The sequence below is a fragment of the Ixodes scapularis genome, unplaced genomic scaffold (genome assembly GCF_016920785.2).
Source record: "Ixodes scapularis isolate PalLabHiFi unplaced genomic scaffold, ASM1692078v2 PGA_scaffold2__306_contigs__length_199485367, whole genome shotgun sequence".
Lineage (NCBI taxonomy): Eukaryota > Metazoa > Arthropoda > Arachnida > Ixodida > Ixodidae > Ixodes > Ixodes scapularis.
In genome coordinates this window covers 38,582,765-38,601,772 of record NW_024609857.1, presented here as the reverse complement: position 1 = coordinate 38,601,772, position 19,008 = coordinate 38,582,765, and the positions used below count along the sequence as shown (strand labels likewise).

At 47.1% G+C, this 19,008-nt stretch overlaps 1 long non-coding RNA gene across 1 annotated transcript in view; it reads right to left on the bottom strand.

Annotated features, from left to right (window-relative positions):
* Positions 1-18,216: 18,216 nt before the first annotated feature.
* The window catches only part of LOC115319223, a 14,046-nt gene continuing 13,254 nt past the window's right edge, over positions 18,217-19,008 (bottom strand). The window contains exon 4 of the long non-coding RNA XR_005715154.1: positions 18,217-18,396. This is a non-coding gene — a long non-coding RNA (uncharacterized LOC115319223). The remainder of the gene's footprint in view (positions 18,397-19,008) is intronic.

Genomic DNA, 19,008 nt, shown 5'->3' with positions numbered 1-19,008 from the left:
TGGAGGTAAAAAGTATTTGGGAGGGAACTTGCGGACACTAAGCGAACAAACCTCGGCGCACCGGGACACCTCGCCAGTGAGTCCTTTGACTTCCCTCCTTGATGCGCGTCTGCTAGTTGTTTTAGACGAAAACAACGTACCGCTCGAGTTATTTCGTCTGTCCTCTCTGAAAGGCGAAGTCGAGCTCGACTTCCGAAAGTCGCAGGAAAGGTAAGACAGACGCAGACGATGTTGCGAGCAGACGACGTTGCAAAGGAGCAGACGACGCTCAATAGGGGGTCGCGATCAGCCAATCAGGACTCGGCGTTCTGACGTCACCACTACTTCCTTTCTCATGCGCAGAAGACGAAAATGAGCCCACTTGCGGGGCGTATTGTGCACTGCTTACCTCCGTCTGCGCACGCATCTCATCCTTGTAACTACCCCTGCTCTGTTTGCCTAGAGTGAAGTTTGTGTCTGTCTTTTCGTTCGCTGACTAAGCTCGTGTCGGTGTCCTTCCTACCGGCTGCTGTTCGTGTTTGCGTACCGTGTGTGTCGCTTTGATTACTAGGTCCCCTGCTTATGGGGTGGAGCAAGCGGTGGGCGTCGCGCCAGGGGTGGGTCGTGTTTGGGGAAACAGCTTAGCAGCCGACGCCGACTTCGGCGCGTTTCTTCTGCGCACGCGCGTACTGTCATTGATATCGCTACTTCGCGCCGTGACGATGCGCTGATCTACAGGCCGGTCGGCGCTCGCGTGATATTGTTGAAAATTCTCGAGCGTGTATTTACGTTTCGAAAGCCATAATAGAATTAAAGTGGACATTTGGCCGGCAGCCGGCATACCGTGGCTCTGAAAACAGATTGCTAGGAGTGCCCTCTCATTCGCTGGTTCCACGCTGGGTGCGCGTAGTCCGTGCTTCTGGCCTCCCCGGCCGCCCAAATGCGTTTTTCTGATGCTTGTTTTGTTTTCAGTAAACAGACAATAGATTCCTGCTGATATTCTCCTTTATAATCTTCACTCTTGACAACTCTTTAGTGTTGGAAGGAACTCCGTCAAATTTGACGGTAATGCATGTGTAAGTACAACTGGAACCTCATAGTTGCAAGAATACGTTTCCTGGATTGTCTGCATTAGAGTGTCTGCATTAGAGTGCCTCCATGTGCGCTTCGCGCACATGAAGGCTCCCTAGTCTGCACCTTTCTGATAATATGATCGGTCTCCATAAATTGCACTTCCCCGCTTCGGGAGCACGGCCAGCGGTGGTACTCTGTCGGTCATCGAACCTCACACACGTGAAGCGTTGTCAAAGCTGTGATATACCGGGCGTTTTATTATTCTGTTTTGTTTTGTTTTTTTTTTGCTGAAAGAAATTATACTTTTGGTATTCCCGGAGATAACATTATCGGCTGCGGCGGACGTAAAGGAACGAGCGTAAATTGACAGTCAGTGGCCTAATAAACTAAAATTTGCCATTTGCGAACGCTGGAGAGGGGGCGACCTCCTCTCCCCCGTTCGCTCCGCTGAAGTGGAACAGGGTGGGAGGAGCTCTTACTTCGTTCTTGACCTGTCACCGACTACAGTTGCGAATTCCACTTGTCATTTTGGAGCGATGACGAGATAGAGCTGAGTCATGTATTGCGTTCTTTGAGATGAAGAACGCAATGCGCGCGGAGTTGCTCCACGTATGCACCAGTCACCAGTAAAAACGACCTGTCCTCCGAAGAGGTCGAGCGAGACGCCGGCTGACATGGGGGTCGGTCACATCACCGTCACCACCGTCTACCGTGCCTTCAAAAACACGGGGCGCAATATGTTTCTGCAGTATAACAAAAAAATTGAACAAACAAGGTGCAAACTTTCATTTTTTTCCTAAGTGTGGTTTGCAGGGCTGAACCGAATACAAAAACGATACGCCGTGCTGGGATGACGTCGACTACAATGGTACACGATCATAACAAGAGCACAAATCCTGCCACGTTATTTTGCTACAGTGATAAGAGCATATATATCTTTGTCCGCGATGCGGCAACAGAGACATTATTTCCAAATTAGAGTTCGAAGTTAGCCTTCGATGCTAGCACTGACCAACTCACTTCACTCACAGGGTGAAGACGTGAAACTTTGTATCATTCGGACAGAGATCGAAAAATAACACGCACCGCTTCAACTTGGACACCCCAAAATAATTAACTGTAGTGGATCGCACGCAAAAGCTTCGCGTACGCAATAAAATTGCCGGTCAGAAGTACGGTTCCGCAAACAAAATCAACATATGAGTCATCAAATTATGAAGAAAAACCAGGTGTGAGCGTGCCAAAAATATTCGACAATTATTGTTGTCAATATTTGTTTTTCTATCCACGTGCTTATGTCGCAGTGGAAAGCCGTGAAACTCCCTATAAAATTATTTTGGGCAGTGTTTCCGACGGTGCTCGCTCGATCGTAAAATGTCGCTTTGTTGCTACTTTGGCGAATCAAACAAGGAAGCCATGTTCACCTACAATGCCCTGTCCACAAGAAAGGAAATCGAAATTTTCGCTTCGTTTTCTTTTTTTTTTATATTCTTCTCTTCTGCACGATATAGGGTATGATTTATTATCCTTCCCTGTACTCTCGCTGCGACGAACAGTCCGATAAACGAGTCACCCTATGACAAAGATGGGGGTCCCGAAAATCTCCTAAAATCGTGTTTGTTCTCAGAGACACATCCGTGTGTAAGAAAAACCGCGGCCCTCTCCACGAAGTACGGACATATTTGATAAATAGCGTTGACTTGGGGTTGAACTTTTCATTTGCTTTGTAAACACAAGCGTGACGTCACGTGCGCATCCCACGCGACCCGACTGAAGTCTGAACTGGTGTACTATGTGTGGACAATAGGGCATTATTTTGACTTCCCGGCCGCGACGACCTTGGCGAGGGAGGACAGATGGGGGTCCCGAAAATCCTAGAATCGTGGTTTGTTCGCAGGGACACACACATCCGTGTGTAACAAAAAACGCGGCCCTCTCCACGTAGCTTACACAGGCATTGTTGTGTGACTACTGAAGATGCCTCCCGCAAGGGAGGCGAAACTGGTCAGAACTTCAGCTTGGGCGAGTTGGTTATTCATGATTCATGGAGGCGTTTATTCATGGAGGCGAAACGTCTATAGTCGGTTACAAGTCAAGAAGGTAGGAGAAGCTCCACCCACAAGCGCGATGCGGCCGTTTCAAATCTCTCCGCAGTCGAAAGAAAAGTTCACTGGAAACTCTCCTTGTTCCGCTTCAATGGATTCCCACTTGTCTCCGATCCCACTTTATTTATCAGAGAGGGAACCGAGCCCCTGAAAGCAGCCTTTGTATCCATCGGGGGGGGGGGGGGGGGGGGGGGGGGGGGGGGAAGGAAGCTAATCCCCGAAAGTCGTATTTGTTTCCTTCGGTGGGGGAGAACTCTAATCTCCCTCTCGTGCCTTCCACAATGCTAAGTCAAAGTCGAAAGATAAAGCAAATATGTACAGAAAGGCAAGCCCTTCTTTGCGCGTTGGCCGCGATGTCACGGAAACGGTGGGACGCTATTGGATGCGGAGGTGGCGGAGGGATATCTTATTCCCTTTGAGGGGCATTTGCCGCTACCTTCTTAACCTGTAACTGACTATAGTGAAATTGTTTTTTCCTGTTCTGTGAAGTCGGTGCTTTTATTTTAATTATGTTACCAGTCGGCCTGTGTGACCAGTGCTCATTTGAAGAATCGCCTTTGTCTTTTTTGAACCCTAACAAAAACACCCTCATAACATTTTTTTTTTACTGTTCGGCTACGTTGGCATAGCCTATAATCGACATAATTTTTGCGAAAGCCTACTTTTATTTTATAATTATCTGTAACCATTTCTAATTGAAGAAGTGACAAGTATAATAATTATATTATGATTTCATATCAAAATTCGACGAACCGGGAGATGCGAAATTCGGTGAAACAGCTTTTCAAAAAAATATCCGGCGCCCGAAACTTGCTTATATTAAAATGTCTAACATGTGTATGTGTTCTAGTACAGAAGATGAGTGCAATGTGGAAACTGAATGGCCTCACAAACAATTGTCAACGAGTTGGAATTTTTGATGAATTACCCTTTGTCGAGTCATCCTACTACCGATTGGCCTCTTCAATCAATTGCCCGTCGACAAATATTGTTGTTGGTTTATTTGCCATCTGCTGTAAGGGGAGAGTGTGGGGCTCGTCAAGCCGACATCTGCCAGCATCTTCATCACGCCTCCAGCGCCTGTACCGACTGACGCCGACGAGTTGGCCTAGAAATAAATACCCACGGACTATACTATAGCCGCTAAATATCTCTACGCGAACATGATTTGTTTTCAAAGGGGCACCCGCCTGTCGGTGCTTCTTTGAATTATACATACGTCACGGTCAAAACGTTCCGCAGCTAATGAGTGAAGGCCGACCAACCTATTTTGTCCAAATGTCCGTGTATGGGAGATGAGAATGCCACTGCGTCAAAGGCAAGACGTGTGCGAGCGTCGCTAAAAATAGAGACCACTATCGATGTTTTAGTATACATGGTTTCATTCTTAGTCAGAGCGCAAACAGAGGTTAGATGTCACGAAAACACATACACAAAGACAAAAAGCACTTTATCACGGCGCATTGTATGAGTTGTTATATTAGTGGGTGGAATCACCCAAACAAAGATAGTGAACGCCGTGGCGTTTAGGTGTTGAGCTGTTGGTGATGCTTGATCGGCGCAATGTGTCAGTCGAGCTCCAACTGAGGGTGATATGAGGCGGGGCAGCTCTGTGGTTTTACTTGTTGTGTTGCATAGTTAGTTTCGCTCGTCAGCAAATAGTGAAAAATATCTATCTACCTATCTCTCTCTCTCTCTCTCTCTATATATATATATATATATATATATACAAAGGCAAAAATGCGTACTGTCAGAGTTACTAATTCGAAGTTTACTACGACGTTTCGAGCGGGGACCACTCTTCATCACCTAATGAAGAACGGTCCCCGCTCGAAACGTCGGAATAAACTTCGAATTAATAACTCCAACAGTACGCATTTTTGACTTTATATATATATATATATATACATTTTACTAATACAATGTCTGGACATTTACACTTACCAAGTAACCATTTTCAGCTGTGATTTGAGACTGTGTTGCGCTTATCCCGCTCTTATTTATTTATTTTTTGTTTCTCTTGTTTCTGGCCTTTTTAGTATAGGCTTCCACCAGCTCGCTTGCGCGTGAACTCTAATTTCAAGTGAAACAAGTTTGTAAATTAGGGCGACACTATATAGGTTTGAAATCCTATACCAATTTTTTTGCCATTTGGTGAGCCACGTACGAATTTTGAAATATATCTTTTCATCCAAATAATCGATTAGTAAATCGAATAGCGATTCGGACGAATTTACTACGGCGGGAAGAACGAATTTGCAAATCTCATGGCAATTAGGAAATTTCAGCCATCCTTGGTTTCCGATTGGTCGCGCTCAGTAGCGGCTCCCTCCGCACAGAGTAGCCTCGAGTCAGAATTCGCGGAGTCTCTACTGACCGGCCAAAAAAGTGCGGCGCTTCAACTGCTCCCGCCCAGACTACTTGATGTATTTGTATACGCCCATGACATCGGCCGCGATCGGCGATTGAGGTTCCGTTAGCCGACGCAAGCGTCAGCGGACGTCTCATATTTCCATACTCTCATTTAACTACAGAAACAAAAACAACAACAAAAAAATCATCCAGTTCATGCTCACTATGTTCACCACTGACAAGATAGTCGGTAGTTTACGAGTTTCCGTGCAAAGCCGATCAAAACGAGGCACCAGATCAACTTTTACGGCTGCCATCAGGAAAGATCTGGCTTGTCGCGTTCCCTCAACGTCACTCCGAATATTGTTTGTGCCCCACGCACCATCCTCTTGTAGCAATATTTTTATTGTCCCCATGTGATTTCTTTTTTATGTTCTTACTGGTGTTTGATCATAATTCGGTCATTGAAATAGTTTTTGCTGCCGACCCTACCATTATTTTGACCTTCTGGCAGCAAAGGAATATTATGCCGGCATTACACACGAAATAAGAATGTAGACACTCCGTCCCATATCTCAAATTACATCACAACGTGTTTACACAACTGTAGTGCAGAGGTACGATGAGCAGGGTCTGAGAAAATATTAGTTTCAGTATTTTCAAAAGAGCGACGAAACAAAATAAAGAAAGGACCGCCAATCGGCAGCGCGTGCAAGCAGAGGCAGTAGTGACAGGAAGCGCGAGGTGTGTCTTTCGTACGGCCGGCATCAACTCACGCACTGTCCGAAGATGTACTCTGTTTTACTCGTAGGATTGCAACGCTGCGGAATGTAGGCGTGTGATTTCAGAAAGCGCGTCCTACCATTTCTACGCGCGAGTGCTCCTGCAACCCAAGCATTGTATACAGTTACGTCCTCGCGCCCTTGCCTTGGCCAGCCCCGTACACAACTTATGCAGTATCGAAAAGGCATAGTTCAAAATTAGCGAGTTTTAGTAGACCGTGTTTCCCGCCCCGCTAACCCCCTCCGCTACCCGGAACTCTACAGCCAAGGCCATCGGCGCGCAGGCGCAGTGGCGGTTTCTTCGTAGCGGAGGGCAAGCGGAGCGGGAAACACGGTCTACTAAAACTCCCTATTGACGGTCCCACTTTTCCATACCGCTTCAAAACCCCATCTCGCTCAAATCACTTGGCAGCCGGACAATTTTGGCAGGGGGCCTCAAGTTGGGGATTATCCGGTATATTGTCCTCCCAACAATGAACGTGGGCGCGACGCGCCAGAGGGTGAACACGTGAAAGGAGGGGCGTAAGAGTGGAGAAGGAAACTCAAGGTCGCAAGCGACGGGAAAAAGGGTTTCGAAATCGGCGCGCAGGTTTTGCAGCATTTGCTCATACGGACAGCCAACGCCGCCCTGGTGGTTCAACTAATGTTTTGTTCAAGATGGCCGCCGTGGTACCGCAGCCTTAACTGAGACGCTGCTCTTCCGTATCTCCACTATAGCCTAAAAACTTTCCTCTTAATTTCCTAGTGCGCTGTCTCCACTTTGTGTCTATGCTCCTCATGTATAAATAGCTGAAAACCTTTCATGCCCTGGTCCTCATCCATTTGCCTCAACCGATCCTCAAATTCTATCTTGCTCACCGCTTCCCTGCTCTCGAAAGATGCCCATCCCATGTCTCCTTGTAGTCCCTGGTTTGGCGTTTTGCAATGTGTCCCCAAAGCCAGCCTACCTACTCCGCGCTGTTTTATTTCTAGTCTTGCATGCACTTCGGATTTCATGCATAGCACTGCGTTTCCAAAAGTCAAGCCAGGGACCATGAACCCTTTCCAAATCTCTCTCACCACCTCATACCTGTTGTAATTCCAAAGTGCTCTATTTTTCATTTCAGCTGCATTTCTGTTGCCCTTACCTATTATATACTTTTCATGCTCACTGAGATATTCTGCACCGTCACCTATCCATACTCCTAGATACTTGTATTTACTAGCTCTCTCAACTGTAATATTCTGTATTTTCAGCCTCCCAACTTCATCATTGTTAAAAATCATGACTGCTGATTTTTCGCTACTGAATTCTAAACCTAATTCCTCTCCTTTCTTACCAAAGATGCTCATTAATTCCTGCAACTCTGTCCTGTTGTTAGCCATTAGTACAATATCATCCGCATACATCAATCCCGGTAAGGATTGCTGAATTTTTCGGCCTAGCTTACTGTACGAAAGGTCGAATCCAAGCCCACTCTTCTCTAGTCTATCCTCCAGTCCTCTCAGATACAACATAAACAGCAAAGGCAATAACGGGCACCCCTGCCTAAGGCCTCGTCTTATCTCTATTTTCCCCGTCGCCTTTCCTTCCCATGTTATAATCACCTTATTATCTTTGTAAATGTTCCTTAATAGGGCTGTTAGTCCTTCATCTAGGTTTAAGCTCTCCACTATGTCCCACAGGTTCCTTTGGTTTACATTGTCATAGGCACCCTTGATATCCAGAAATGCCAGCCAGAGCTCTGTTTTGTTTTTGCGCTATTTCTATACACTGTGTTAGAGAAAATATATTGTCCTCCAACCTTCTTTGTTTCCGAAACCCGTTCTGTAACCCGCCCAATATGCCCTCGCAACCTACCCACTCCTCCAGTCTGTTCTTTACAATCTGCATTACCAACCTGTAAATAACTGGTGTCACGGTTATGGGACGATAATTCCTAATATCAGACATATCTCCCTTTCCCTTATATATCATACTCATCCTACTAAGCCTCCATTCATCTAGAATATTTCCTTTTGTTATTATAGTGCTCACTACCTCCCTTAGTTTTGCCTTAGATTTAGGACCCAAATTCTTCACCAGCTTGATTGGGATCCCATCTGTGCCTGTCGATGTGCCACTATAAGGACTCTTCGTTCCGCCTTTTCCCACTCTCTTTGTCCAAAATTCGCGATGTCACAAGCTGGACTGCTACTTCCTTCGGTTCTCCTATCTTCCACATGTACCCGTTCCCGAAATTTCTCCTCCATCACTGCTCCTATATATCGTATCGCATCATCTCCCTCTAATTGATCTCCCTGATGCGAGAGTATGAACCTCTAGCTAGCTTAATCGTTTCACCGAGTGAGTTCAAGTGCTCCCAAAACTTCTTAGCTACGTTTCTATCTTTCTTGCTTACATTACTCATCCATTCCTCACCCTTTCTCTGAAATTTCGCATTTTGCCATTTTGCGAACCGAGCGACCCCTATCAACCAGAAAGTTCTGCCACCTACCTGAGCGGTGGAAACCCAGTCAGCGTGACTCCCCAGCTGCATTGTGCATTCCGAGTTCGCCGGCTTCTCTTGGAAGTTTTTACTTTATTTGCCTGTTTAGGATGCTTACCCTTTGTGTGTTATCTTTAACTGTGAGAACCACGGATTACCAGGGCTCGTAGCCTACTCGGCCCTCGCAGGAAACGAACGACGAGAGCGAACGTCAAGCGGCCTGCGACGCGGGCAGTTCGACGTTCTTGGAGGATTATTTCCGGTGAGATAATCTCCAAAAACAACCGCATCTCCACGTGGTGAATGATGTTGATTGGGGCGAAGCTCCGGTGGTGCTTGTCTGCGTAGACACTGAGCCGCAGCATGCCGAGCCTTTCGTTCGTTTTCATCAATGTCACGCTGCGGTCAAATGCTCAAATCCGTATATAACCACGTTCCATACCACACATTCTTCTTCTGACATGGATGAAAACGAACGAAAGGCTCGGCATGCTGCGGCTCAGTGTCTATGCAGACAAGCACCACCAGAGCTTCGCCCTAATCAACATCATTCACCACGTGGAGATGCGGTTTATTTTGCCCTACACGAGAACGGGAGCACGTGCTCGCGTGCTCGTGAGCACGAGCACCCGACGCCGGACATCGGACGGACATACGGACATGGCTATAGTCGGTTACAAGTCAAGAAGGTAGGAGAAGCTCCTCCCACAAGTGTGATGCGCCCGTTTCAAATCTCTCCGCAGTCGAAAGAAGAGTTCACTGGAAACACTCCTTGTTCCGCTTCAATGGATTCCCACTTGTCTCCGATCCCACTTTTTAAGAAAGCGACCTTTGTATTCATCGGAGAGGGAACCGAGCCCCTGAAAGCAGCCTTTGTATCCATCGGAAAAGGGGGGGGGGGGGGGGGGGGGGGAGCTAATCCCCGAAAGTCGTATTTGTTTCCGTCGGTGGGGAGAACTCTAATCTCCCTCTCGTGCCTTCCACAATGCTAAGTCAAAGTCGAAAGATAAAGCAAATATAGTAAAGAAAGGCAAGACCCTCCTCGCGCATTGTCTGCGACGTCACGGAAACGGTGGGACGCTATTGGATGCAAAGGTGGCGGAGGGATATCTGATTCCCTTTGAGGGGCATTTGCCGCTACCTTCTTAAAGGAGTCATGAAACGCTTTTTCAACTTTTTTCTGTTTAGCTTTCCTCCTCAACTCATAAATCGCGCATTGTACCAAGCAGTTCAAGAAGTCGGAAAGGGGGGAGTCCCCTCTTGCTCGGAATCTGGCTTTTGTAGCCGGACACAGCCATTGTCCCCCTAGAAGATTAGCCCGTCGCTCAAAATTCCGTCTAGTTGCTTTCCCCACCCCCGTTCACCCCGAAGCTGACAGTGCTGTGGAAGCTACGTGCTCGTTGGGCCAGCCACACATTTTCCACGTGATCATGCTCTCTCGCGCATACCGACCCGCAGAGAATGAGGTGAGGTGATGAAAGGGAGGCGGCTGATTGGTCCGGCAAGCGCGTAGCTTCCACCGCAATGTCAGCTTAGGGGTAAAGGGATTAAGTGAGGTCCGGTGTCGTGTGACGTGCGATTGGGCCCTGGTGACGCGCTGCGGGGGCCCGGTTATGGTGGCTAGTAGCCCGGTGACGCGCTGCGGGGTCCGCGGATGTATCACAGTGAAAAGGCGGAGAGTTTACGAAGGGAAGGAGGTACGAAATAGTCCGCTATGTTTTGCAAATTTTCGTAGCGAAAGTCAGGCTTCTGACTTTCTACCTTTGTTCTTTTGGCCCACTGAACGATGTGCTATTCGTAAAATTCCAATATAAATTGATTTACTCCAGCCCAAAATTCGTTTCATGGGTCCTTTAACCTGTAACTGACTATAGCCCCTAAGGAGCTTCGCCCCTAAAAGCCTCCCCGGCTTATGTTCCGGGTCTTCGCGAAAAATAGCTGATAGGGGTGGTCCGGTGTATGGGGACGGAGTAGACACGTTCGTTCATTTTCTTTGAAGCTGTGCAAAAAAGCAGCTCTCTTCTAGATGTACCCTAAAACACGCCGGATTCCGTCCGATGGTCGTGAAGTGACTATCGTCGACACTGTATATTGGATATGCTGTGTTATTTGAGACCTTTCTCAAATCCTGTTCGGATAACGCGGCACCGTGGGGTATGTACAATATACGTTGTTTGATTGATGAAACTCGTTGAATTTCATGTTGTGGGCGGGGAATATCCACGCAGTTCGAATATCCTGTGTGGTCAAATATTTTCGGCGGTTAAGACCATTGTAGATTGAATTTGACACGGCTGTGTGTATGGTGCCGTAAAAAGATCAACATAAAATGAAACAAACATTCCAGTTGCATTTGTTCTGTCGCGCACGGACTCGCAAAACAGCTTTCATTTCTTTATTCTTGTTCCCAAAAATAGTAATATGCATTCTTAAAAACCCAGAGAAATTCTATTCGCCATAGAGCACAAAAAAAAAAAAAAAAAAAAAAAATAGAACGCAGCGATTTAGCCTCCACCAGTGTCCAGAAGTGTGCCTACGCAGGCTGCCACAGCCCATCGACGAGAAAACCCACAGTCCAGCGCAGTCGGGCAACACTGACGTACCCTCTCAAAACCAGGGACGCGCGCTGTAAATCGCTTCGTTCGAGACTGCCGCTGGAAAGGTCCGAGAGAGACCAGACCGGTTTTTAAGCCCCTTCCGACGTTTTAGGACCGGATGCGTCGCAGCGGAGCTGGTCGTAAGAGATCACAAGAGGCTTAAAAACCGGTCTGGTCTTTCTCTGTTGCAAGAGTGTGAACGGGCCTTCATAGTTCCGCGGTTGAAAGTTTTTAGGGTAATGTTTCTACACGTATCAAGTTTAAGACGACGTCCTAGAGATCGACGCCAAGTACGACTTCTAGGACGAATTCTAGGACGGCGTCGAGAACGACACCTAGAGGATGAGGCCTAAGACGACCTCAAGGACGGCGTCGTCCTTGAGCATACGATTAAGCGGCGCGTGCTTGATGTGAGGGGGGGACGCCCCCCCCCCCCCCCCCCCCCTTCCCGCTGTGTCGCCGGCAGTTCGGCTGGCCCCTTAGCAACGACGACACCGTTGCTATGGAGCCACGTGACGCGGCGCCGCCAATGGGAATTTCTTGCTCGTTTCGCGTCTACAGACAACGCCGGCTTCGCTCCATGGGACAGTTGATGCTTTCGCATTAATAAAAGGCTTGACTAGGTGGCGGTCGATGAATCGTCCTTTTTCGCGGACACGTACAGCGCACGTTCACAAAGCCGCGCGACCGCTCCTCATATCGCCCTTTTTGCTCTCTCCCTCTCTTTTCTCACCGTCTTCTATTCGGTGTTGGCTCATCCCGCCGTAGTAATTCCAAGTTTGATGAAGCTGTTTGTTAGAGTAGGAAAAGGAAAACAAGGTCCTGGGGGGCCCTGACTTATTTTAGCTGTAGTGTCATATTCGGCATGCTTTTAGTTCCGTCTGTACACAAAACATTCAAAGACATGAGTAAAAAAAATACGTAGAGGAACTGCGGGAGAAAGATAAGTACACAACTACAAGCAACTCAAACTTGCTTGGAATAAAGAGCGTGCTGGTAGGGGTAAAATATAAGGGAAGGACATAAAGACGAAGACGGACAAGACTAAACCGACTTTTTTCATTGATTTTTTTTTTTTTTTTGGGTGGGGGGCATTTTTGGGAGTCCAGTGTCCTTTGAAGTGAGATGCAGTTCCAAGTGTTTGCAAATAAAGAACTATTTCCCATTTTCATCAACGCTTGGACCGGCTTGCGTCACCGTTCGGCGGGTTCTTATCTCGGCGAAATAACTGCTGTCTAAGGAAGACTTTTTTTTTTTTTTTTTTTGCAGCGAAGTTTTTTATGTTTAGGGTTCCGTGGATTTTTCATGTGCGTCAACAAAAACTCGCACCGCCCTCTCTTTGTTGTCGCTCCAAGCGCTTGCGTGCCTAGTTTCCTTCCGCTCTCCCGGAGTGGCGGTCCCGTCGCGCGTGTCTACTTTCCGCCGGCCGGCGGTCCCGTCGGGCGTGCCTACTTTTTCCGGCTCCTCGGGGCGGCGATAGTTGTCCATGCGAATGTGTATAACAAACCAGAAAGACAAGTTGCCGTTCTCCATTTTCAATTTCACTTTTCTTGTAATAGGGAGGCCGCGTATCGCAACTCCAACGCCCTAGAGGTGGCGGGGCGGTAGTTCCAAGATGGCGGAAGAGACGGGGATAGATTCTCCAGGGTTTCCCGTGCGCCTGTTCCCTGACACTGGTCAGTGCGCTAAAAATGATTTATTGGCCTGCAAACGCGAAGTGGTTAGGGCAGGATCATATTACAGGTGACGCTGAGATGTTGATGCGCGTTAGCAAAATGAGCATGCTGATATTTAAAAGTGGCAGAAAACTCGACTTGCGAAGCTTTGCGATGGGCGAGCGCGTTTTACGCACCGGCCACGTCACTCTTTGTGGCAGAACATTTTTGAGGGTGATGAAGGTATCGTGTTTGCGCTTTGCCTGGCCATTAGTGTTAAAAAAAGTGAGCCGCGCACGGTGACCGTCAAGCTTCGGAAGAACAGCGTTCACAGTATTGATGTCTTCGTGTCACAGGCTCGCAACTCGCTGCTCACCGTCTCGGTTTTAGCGCATTGCCACACGTGGTCAAACTGCTCTAGGGTTATTGATTGAAAGTTTGTTACCGCGGGCTACCGTGCGGTGTAGCATTACAACCGGAGGCTCGCGCTGCGCCGTTGAAGCTCAATTGTCAGCGCGAGCCAGGACCGTTGCCGTGCTCACGGTAGCCAACGGCAGCCTGCGGTAATGCAATGCTAAAGCTGCCTATTACCGTAATCGGCGTGTTTAAGGGTTTGGTTTATTGCTCTACCAAAAATGCATATTTTAATATACCATACTTTTTTATTGTGTTATTTGCAACGTTGCGGCCCCTCTCGCCACAACTGCCCGTTCTAAGCTCTCGTCACGAACAGCTGGCTGACACAGACACGCTTAAAATGCTTCGGACGTTTCGTTATTTACTTTGTAATTACCTGAAAGCAAGTGCGTGTATTCTATCTTTTAAAAGTGCTTGGAATAAATGGTCATGTTCCTATACGGCTTTAAAACGCGAACCGAGTCCCGACGTCTATTGCTCTACATATCGTTGCGCGACCAGTTTCCTCCTACTTAGGGCAACGAATAGACTTTTCGTAGATCGTACGCTAGAGCTCTCATTATTAGCGGGAGCGTTTGCCGTCACGTTGAGCACAGATTGAGCTGGCGATCATGCGCAAGACCAGAAATCCGAAGCATATGCGATATATGAAAAGTCTCTAATGAAATTAAACATCACCTATTTTAACGCGCTTACTTTTTTCGTTAAAACGGCTTCACGCATCAAGGCCGACAGCCCTTTTCCGCGCCGCCGCCTCCGCTGCCGTCCCCGTTCCTCTAGTTCTCCGCTCGTCCGCGGGAGGGCGAGCGGCGCGCTGGAGTTGCGAAGAGCAACGCGCCTACGAAGAGCAACGGCGGGAACAGACACAAAAATGTCAGTGGCGACGGCGGGCGTCAAACACCACCGATGAAGATCATGTACAAAACGCTAAGCGCATGCGGCGAACCAGACAGGACGACGACCGTCGCGGGGCGGAGAATGCATCACAAAGACGCAGGTACCATGCTGCTGAATTGGACAACTGTATACTCTAAATTGAAAAGAAACTTTCTGGACAGACAGTTTGGGTGTGGTTGTAGGGAGTGTAATCGGCTGTGGTTCGACAACGACTTGACCAACATCGGCAATGTGCGGGATCCTGCAAAGCGGACTCGTACGCTGCAAGTGTTGTCGGTGACCACTTGCACTTGATCGATGACCATCGATCAAGGCAATAAATATGTTCGTACCTTTCTTCAAAATTCTGTGTCACGTCTGTGTTGTGTGCTATTTTTTTCTGCAGGTTCAGTGATTTTTATTTTTTTGTAAGTATATTCGAAACAGAAACGCTACATCCTACATGACTTTGATATGATGAACACCTTTATAAGTCGAAACTCGTTCTACAACCTCAGGTAATTAAACGGCAATGCAAACAGTTGCTTTCCCGTGAACGTTGAAACCGCATCAATGAGAGTTGGGGGGTAGTTGGTACATCGTTCTTTTGGCAAAAGCGCCGGAAGACAAGGACAGAAAGACAAGTGCTTGTGCTGTGTATCTTCCTTTCTGCCCTTGTCAAAATGTTAAAACCAAGTTCACTACCGTGCTGAATTCACCTCGACGAGGCCTACCTCCACCGCGTGGGATCCGGTCAAGATGGACCCGGACTAAATGGCCCCGGACAAGATGGTCCCGGTCAAAACGGCCTCGGACAAAAAGTTCCCAAGTGCAAACCCGAACAAAATTATCCCAGGCAAATTTTGAGGCATAGTTTGCTTACTCTTCAAAGGTTAGTCGATTGTTTGTGCTTGCTGCAAATTGGACATAGAAAAACAATATTTTGCTGTATACTTGAGTGATGACACGCTAACCAAATTAAAGTTTATATATTCATTTCACAACACGTTGCATGGCACATATGAAAACGTGGTGTGCTCGTTATCCAAGTGGCCATCTACATGAATATGTATCTGTGCTGTACCCATCGATCTCTGTGGCACGTCAGACAAAGTTGGTAAATTGTGTGCCCCCAAGGTCGACAGCGGCTTGCTCGTGGTAGCTCTATACCTCTCGCCTACAGCACTCACCAAATATTTCGCGCAAGACAAAGAACTTCATAGCAGTCATACAGGAAGACATCCCATTGACCTCGAGGAATGTGCACTTGCTGTTCTGCTGTGTCATGTCGGGGGAGCACGCTCAAGACTAATGCTGAGGAAATCAAAAACGCCGAGCAGTCTTCGACAGAGCCGAAAGCAAGTAGGATGACATCGAGAGTATCACGTGCTTTCTCAAAGTGTTGACTCTAACGCTGTCTCGTGCTCCCGCATTGCTCCTGCTGACCTGTGTCCTGGCACCGGCAGAACTTAGACAAAGTGGAGCTTCCAGAAGCGGTTGGCGAGAATACCACAATATATATATATATATATATATATATATATATATATATATATATATATATATATATTCCTCAGATTGCTTGGCACGGTATATCGCAAAATCAAAATACTTCAAGAGAGGAGGAGGAGGAGCAGGAAAGGAGGGGAGCAGGAGGAACAGAGTAGGAGGGGAGGAGGACAGGGCATACGGATCAGGAGGATAAGCATACCCTCCTCTCCGTACCCTTCCCTCCTCCCCCTCAAGAGCTGCGCTCTAATTCGACGCTACAGGGAGTTGCAAACGTCTTTCATTTTTGTTTTCCGAAGACAAACATGCTAGTGCCTGCTTTTGCCTTTCATGTTTCATGGCGATATATCCGTTCACCCAGGCATCTTTCCATATGGATTAGGCATTTCTATTTGCGGCTTTCAAAGGGGGTGACTTTCTTCACTCTCGCATAGACACACAAAAGCGCCGCGCTGTTAATGTTATGTACATCTTCCCATTTTGGGAATGTTACTTTCTTTGCGGTCCTTTTTTATTTGGAGTTTTATCCAATCGGTCCACGCGGCAGATCGAGAACACACCAGCTAGTCCCAGTCAAAATCAATAGATTCCAGAACTACTGACTTCTCAGACTTGTCTTCGTTGTCCCCGTCCCTCCTGGTACGAGCTCTTAGCTTCATGGCGGTCGATGCCCCGACGATCGCCATCTTGTCCTGATCTTCAGTTACGGACGAATCCTTCTGTTGTACTTCTTGACTGCACTCACACGGACCACTCTGATCAGTCTGAGTTCCTGGAAAACAGCAAAGACGGAGTTACGAGATCTGAAAGGTGGTCACCTCCGTTAACTAACTGGACATCCATCTCAAGAGTTTTAAAGCGATAGCGTTATGGACGACACTCTGAAAAGATTTCGTCCTCGCTGTCGCCGCCGCGCACGCGAAGAATGATAAAAACCTTTTTTCTCTCCCTTCTTGGCGCGAGGAGAGGGAAGTCGGGACTTCCTGCCGGCCGTGCCGCTCAAAGAGGGCGAAGAGGGCAGCACTGGCGTTCCCCAAGAATTGCGGGACGAAGGGAGAATCACCGTGTCGTCTGAAGGAAGGACTTGCTTTCAAACATTGCTCGAGTTATGCGAAAACCCACTTTGGTAGTTTCCAGTTGCTACGCGTAATGTTGGATGGTTTTAGAAACTTCCACCGCGCGTACCGCACTTACTTCACGTGCCACTGGTGGCAGTCGTCAGTGGCATCCGCGACGCCAACCACGACGGCTATGGGAATTAATCGCATGGCACCTCCGTTCTCAGGTACGTGACGGCACCATTCCAGCCGCATTGCGCGACCGTGTTTCAGCTATCGCCTCCGTATCTTCGCACATTGTAAACAAAAAACACAATTTTTTCTTTTTTTGGTGGGCAGGATTTTGAGATTGGCGGCCACGAGCACGGAGTTTGTTCGAAGGCTTTCGTTGCGCAATGTCTAAAGTAAAACGAAGTGTGTTGCACTTCGCTTTGCATGACCGTGCACGCGGGCCTAGCACTTTTATACGTACATACAGGGTGTTTCACGAAAGGTGGAAAAATTCGATATTGCGAAAACTACCCATCGCACCATAAAAGGCTTATGTAGTTTTGGTTCTAGGCCAGGGGCCTATTTCGAAAAATGATTAAAGTTCGGAGTAATTAAATTGTTGATTTTTTCGTGTAATAATTTTTTTACATATCGAGTTTAAGGGCACTGTTATGATTGGGAAACTTACTGAGCATCATCGAAAAACGCTAAATAAAAAGATTTGAGTGCCCTGCATTTTACAGCTTTCTGAAAAATCACATAACTTCGACGGGAATTTAAGTTTCGGTTCACAATCGGAGCGCTCCTCGGCATCGAGGGCACCGCGTCCCGTACAGAAATAATGCAACCTCCCTCTGCTGCGGTGCGCGAGGACAGCGCAGCAGACGTTGGATGCACTATTTCTCCACGGGGCGCGGTACCGTCGATGACGAGAAGCGCTCCGATTGCAAATCGAAACTTAAAAACGCGTCAAAGCCGGTGCTGTTTTTCAGAGATCTGTAAAATGCAGCGCGTGCCTTTTATCGCACTCCAATTTTTTTTTCTTGGAGTTTTTTGAGGATTCTCAGCAAGTTTCCATATGAAACCATGCACTTAAACTCAATATTTCAACAGCAAAAAAAATTAATTACGCGAAAATAATTAACAACTTAATTATCCTGAACTTTATTAACTTTCCTAAATAGGCCCTTGGCCTACGACCAAAACGACACAAGCCTTTTTTTGTTTTGTTTTGTTTGGTGCGATGCCTAGTTTTCGCCTTTCGTCCACCCGTTCGTAAAACACCCTGTATATGTCCCGCACACAACTTCCAATAGCTGTCGCACCTCCATCTCAAAATGGCCTTACCTTCGTCTTGCTGGGGCCAATCACTGCTGCTGACCTGCACCGATTTCTCTTGGTTCCCTTTAGCGTTTGCATCGTCCATCACAGTTGGTCTTGACTTTTTCAGAATGATTTTGGCCGGTCGTGAAACGGATAATGACGGCGATTCTGTTCGTGATTGCAATGGAAGTGCTGACGGTACCGCAGACTCTGCGAGAGGGGACTAGGCTTAATCATTGTCGCATTTCAATTAGCTTCGTGCAACTGGAAAAGGGGGGTTTGAGATACTAAGTTCCTTAAAAAAAAGGGGGAAAAAGAGACAAATTGAGTTGTATATTTATAATGATCCGTTATTGCTAACGAAAGTACACGTCTTCCCGGCAACTAGTCGGGCATTTATCTTTACTAGTCAAAAAGTTTATAGTTGAAAACTCCAGCGAAATACTGAATTACCCCAAGTGCAGTGCGCCCGCCGAACGGGCCCCGCGCTGTGATCAACATACGGCATATATATATATCTATATATATATATATATATATATATATATATATATATATATATATATATATATATATATATACATATATATATATATATTTGCGTTTTGCTTATGGTTTTAAGATTTATTTAGAGCGGTGCATAGCGTTCAAGATAATTAAGTTGGCCTATTAAGAGGGAAAACGCCACAGCTAATATCGTATAACTGGGAGCCTTTTTACTGTCTAATAATATGTAACTGGCACTTTGTTACTTCATCACTATAGTTTGCAACCACTCCCCTCTCTAATCTATGTACTGAGAGTATATGAAATAAATAAATT